Genomic DNA, 5,242 nt, shown 5'->3' with positions numbered 1-5,242 from the left:
CACACATTCAAATATAATATAAGATGTTTTTGCAGTTCAAATTAAATTATAAAAACGTCTTATATTTTGCTACAAATGTAGTACTAGTTCTTGACGCCCCATGACTCGCCGAGCAATTCGCCCCTACGCCGCTGTCGCAGTGAACGTTCGCTGCGGGGGACTAGGAAAATTCGCTGGCATTTCTGGGGCATGACGTGGTAAATGGTCTGCGCGTTTGAACCGTTGACCCCCAAAATGCAACGATTGCCAGAACAAAGCACAGGCTCGCGTACGTACCTCCTCCTGCCCTGCCGTGGCTGGACCGCTGGCGGAGACCTGGACGACGGCAGCCTCCTCATCGGGCCACCGGACGTGCCGGCGACGCCCGCCCCCGCGCACATCGTATGCTGTGGCGCCACTCGCGCACCGAACACGCCGGCCGGCATGTGGAATGGCTCCTTCCGGTGGGCCAAATGCGCCGGAGTCTCTCCGAGAAACTGGCTAGCGCCGCCTTCGCCCGTGCTGCCCAGGCGCAGGATGTCCATCGACCCGGCCTCGAGCTCACGTGGCGCGGCTGCGGCCACGTCGCCCACGCCGTACTGCTGCAGCATGCGGATGGCTCTGTTGTAGGCATGGACAATGCCGTGGCAGCGTGCGGCGATGTAGGCCGGGCCGTTCTGGGTGGCCTGGAGCTCACCCATGAGCTCGCCGGCGAGCCGGAACGCCTCGCTAATCTGCGACAGCACGTCATCCATCCCTCCAAGATCGTCGCGGCTAATGGAGAGGAGGACCACCTCTCGTGAATGTAGTGCAAGGATGAATTTGTGATGTGTGTACGAGGTTAAGCAAAGTGAGCGCAAGACTTCGTGTCACGCGTATGAGCTGTATAAGTAAGGGCACCACCCCCGACCATATACTACTACGAAGGAAACAGCGTGGCACGTACATCGTTAGCAGGCTGCAGCGGGTACGAAAGAGAGAACGGGTCTTTGGTCATCCTGGGGACTAGATTAATTACTGGCTTAATGTTGGTTATTGCCTGGTCGAGCAGTCATTTTCTAACTAGTCTTGCATGGTTGGGTCGTGGGGAAGACCATGAAAGTTGAAAAGGGCATTCTACACGGAAGGATCTTGATTCCAGCCTCTGTTTTCCTTCCCTCCTTTGCCCAAGGACTGCTTCTTTAAAGTGTTTTTGCCGTCCACTTTGTTCAACCTTTTCGTTTGAACATTCTCGCAAATTCAAAAGACCGACCGATGCGGATGTCATCACCACTCGTACATACTTCTCGTTTGGGGTAGATTAAAGGTAAGCAGTCATTTATTTTAGAGACATTGTGATTGTGCATTATGAATCTCTCTACACTTAGCCATCTTCAACGCGAACTCTCAAACCACCCGCAACCGTCCGGACTCGACGTGTTTTATCATCCAACACATTCCTGTATTGGTCCGCTCGACGGTCCAGAGGTCATTTCTATAGCAAGCCGAAAACAAATCAGGGGAGGGGGGAGCTTCGCAAGCGTCTGACAACCCGGTTGTCGGAGGAAATAACCATGGGTAGCCAAGCCGGCTCCCCCTGGCCCTTCTGAAAAAATTATTACGAGCCCATCCGGCCCTTAAGAATCCAAGACATAGGGCCGCCTTCCCCTCACCGGCTGTTTCCCAGGCCGACTATCGGAAGGCGGCCCGACTTCAGCCTTCATGAAAAAAGTCGCGGGAGGGCCGGCTCCGAGGAGCCGGCTCCGAGAGGGCCGACTCCAAGAAGCCGGCTCCCATAAAGCGGTCAAGATCGTACTCACGAAATCTGCACCCACATAACGGCGATGTGACGGGGCGTGGCTACAGTAAAACTTGCCACCCCCGAATCCCGGAGCACGCCTGGCACACTGCGCCGTACGGGTGGCCATGACCCGTCCGGCGCGGCACTGTTGCCACGATGACCCTGATGTCATCCACGACGGGCCGCCAGAGTGGCCCACGGGCGGTGGGCCCCTTCAGGCAGAGAGACACCCGAAGGCGGCCCGGCCTCCCCCAGTCGGCCCAAGACAGAGCCGGCTCTCCACAGCCGGTTTGCCACCCCCTCGAAGGGGACGCCCCATTAAGGAGACAAGACGCGGTGAGCCTACAGCGATCACCCGCCAGACGGCGGCACTGTAGCCACGCCCACCTCGGCGAAGCCTTCGTCACCAGGATTGAGCAACAGTAACCAGCCGCCGACAAGGCCCTGGACAGTGGGGCCTGCCTGTCGACCAAGGAGCCGGCAGCCGACGGGACCCAGCAGCCGGCGGGCCCCAGCAGTCGGCGCAGAAGCCGGCGAGTGTAGACACAGACGGCTGGGCCCCGCACCCAGCCGGATTACCATTGTATCCCCGAGGGGTGGGCTTATATAAACCCCCTGGGACACCCATGCAAAGGGTTGATCCCTGCTAGTTTTAAACACCACATAGGGAGGAGAAGAGAGCGGGCAGAGCCCTTCTTCCTCCTCTCGCCAAATAGCTCAAGGAGCATCGTGTAGCTACTTGTTCATCTAGTGATCATGCGGAGACCCCGCAGAGCAGCAGTAGGGGTGTTATCTCCACGGAGAGCCCCGAAGTTGGGTAAGATTCGCCGGCGTGCATGTCTTCGCCTCATCCCGCTTCCAGGCACCGGCGACGTCTTACTGGCTCCCACAATGATAAGCCACCCGTTGGCATATGTCGCACCTACCACCCGACACTTGGCGCCCACCGTGGGGCCAGGTGCATCGTCGTCCGGAGACCTATTCTGGACAGGAACCTTCTTCCTCCCCCGCGAGCGTAGCCAGCCCGGCACGCCCGATGGCGCTTGCCACGACGCGCTGCAAGGCGTCACCAGCATCTGCGCAGCAAGCGGCTTCGCCGATCTCCTCGACAAGACCCTCATCTCCGACGAGCTCGCCTCCGACGCGGGCACCGACCACCTCGTCAACCTCCTTGGCCAGCTCCATGTCTCCGGCGAGCCTGCTGTGGATTTGGAGTCGGTTGGCTCCACCGACCCGATGCCTGCCGACTCTGACACGGCCTCACTCGATACCTTCCCCACCGACGTCACGATCTACAACGACCCGCTTCCCCGGGCCGATGGCTACGACGCTGTCACCACCGAGGTGATGGTCATCGGCCACGGCGGCACTGCTGACGAGAGCGCCCACGACGCCCCGGACGCGGCGGTCCACGACTTGTACATCCCCCTCCCGGCCGATGCCGACGTTGAAGCACTGGAGGCTCGCCGCCTCGCCCTCCTCGCGGAGGGCCGGAAGTTGGTTTCCATGAGACGCCTCGCTGAGGCTCACCGACGCGAAGCCGACCGCGCCGCCTTTGGCACGCCGTCCCCAGGCGGGCCCAGCCGGGTCGGCGTTGTCAGACAGTGCGGCGCTGTCATCACCGACATGTTAGGAGTCGACCGCCCAGTCTACGCCACTCCACTCGAGAACCTGCGGGCCGCCCAGGCGGCCGTAGACGAGCTAGACGGACTGGGGGCCGAAGAACTCCCCCACATGACCCGACGCATCCAGCAGCTAATCGATGCAGCCACGCAGCGGCACGAAGCCGACGCCCGCGCGGAAAGCCCTCCCCCGCGCCGAGATCACGACGCGACGTCCCGGACGCCGACTACGGGTAGAACCCGCGTGCGGCGCGAGAAAGAGCCGGCTGCCAGCCGAAGCCAAACCCGAATCTCCATCGAGCGAGATGCAGAAGGCCACCCTCGGGCCGTGGAGTGGCGGGGCAACCAGCCTCCGCCTCGGCCCCGTGGAGAGAGATATCCAACCCCGCCGCCTGTTGCGCATCCGACTCTCAGCGGCCGGCTAGGTCGCCACGAAGGAGTCAGCGAGAACGACGCCCGCCATCGGATCGACCGCCTGGCGCGATCCCTGGCGCTGGAAGAAGAAGACGATGTCGGCCCGCCTTGCTTTGGCCCCCGCATCCGCGACGAGCCCTTCCCCAAAGGGTTCTCGCTCCCAAGAGACACGCCCAAGTACAACGGCTCCATGAAGCCGGAAGATTGGTTGATCGACTACTCCACGGCGGTTAGCATAGCCAATGGCAACAGGCGCGTTGCCGTGAAGTACGTGCCCCTCATGCTGCAAGACACGGCGCAAACCTGGCTCAACAGCCTCAAGCCATACAGCATCAACAGCTGGCTAGATTTCACAGAAGCTTTCGTCCGCAACTTCACCAGCACCTACAAGCGGGCTCCCAAGCCCAGACAGCTCTCCTTGTGCGTACAAGGCCCCGCCGAGTCTACTCGCGATTACCTCATGCATTGGGCCGAGCTCTGCAATTCTTGCGAAGGGGTGCACGAGGTGCAAGCCATAGAATACTTCACTGCTGGGTGCCGAGAAGGCACCCTCCTCAAGCACAAGCTTCTCTGCGACGAGCCGACTACCCTCGACGAGCTTCTAGACATAGCGGACAAGTACGCCACCGCCGACTCCTCAATGAAGACCGAGCTCCGAGTAGACGCGTCCGGGAAGGTACTCAACCCAGCGCCCAAGACGCCGGCTGGGGATTCCGGCCGACGCCCACACCCGAACGACCACAAGCGCAAGGGCCCTGCGCCGCCTCCCGCCAGTTGGAAGGTGGCCACAGTCGAGGACGAGCAGCCCGAAGGGCAGCCCGCACCCAAGAAATCCAAGGGCGGCAGGCCGGCTTGGTAGCCAGCCTTCTCCTACGAGCAAACTCTCGACGCCCCGTGCAAGTTCCACAGCAGCGCGAAGCCGTCCAACCACACAACCCGGAAGTGCCATTGGCTCACCCGAATCTCCAAAGGCGAAGGGCTCGCGCCGCCTCCGCCTGCCGGTCCGCCGCCTCCGGCCCCGCAGCCGCCGACCGTTCGGCCCGCAGTCGGAGCCGTGCATGATGAGTTCCCTGACGAGCATGCCGCCTATGTCGTCTTTACAAGCCAGCCCGAAGACCGGCGCAGCAAACACCGAGAGCACCAGGAAGTCAGCATGGTCGCTGCCAACCCCGCCGAGCACATGCACTGGTCAGAAAAACCTATCAGCTGGAGTCGGGCTGACCACCCAGAGGTGATGCCATCTCCCGGCTCTTATGCGTTGGTCCTGGATGCCACCTTTGCAATGGACAGACGCGCCGCCCGTTTCTCCCGCGTGTTGATAGACGGCAGGAGCAGCATCAACATCTTATACCGTGACACCATGGAGAAGCTGAACGTCAAGACGAAGCAACTCATGCCTACTCGGACAGTGTTCCATGGCATCGTACCCGGCCTGTCCTGCGCCCCC

At 61.2% G+C, this 5,242-nt stretch overlaps 1 pseudogene; it reads right to left on the bottom strand.

Moving 5' to 3' along the window:
• Positions 1-750, bottom strand: part of LOC119296466 — a 21,168-nt pseudogene extending 20,418 nt beyond the window's left edge.
• Between the last annotated feature and the right edge of the window lie 4,492 nt (positions 751-5,242).

The sequence above is a fragment of the Triticum dicoccoides genome, chromosome 1A, assembly GCF_002162155.2.
Source record: "Triticum dicoccoides isolate Atlit2015 ecotype Zavitan chromosome 1A, WEW_v2.0, whole genome shotgun sequence".
NCBI lineage: Eukaryota > Viridiplantae > Streptophyta > Magnoliopsida > Poales > Poaceae > Triticum > Triticum dicoccoides.
The sequence above is the reverse complement of the archived record's forward strand: the minus strand, read 5'-3'. Positions and strand labels throughout refer to the sequence as shown.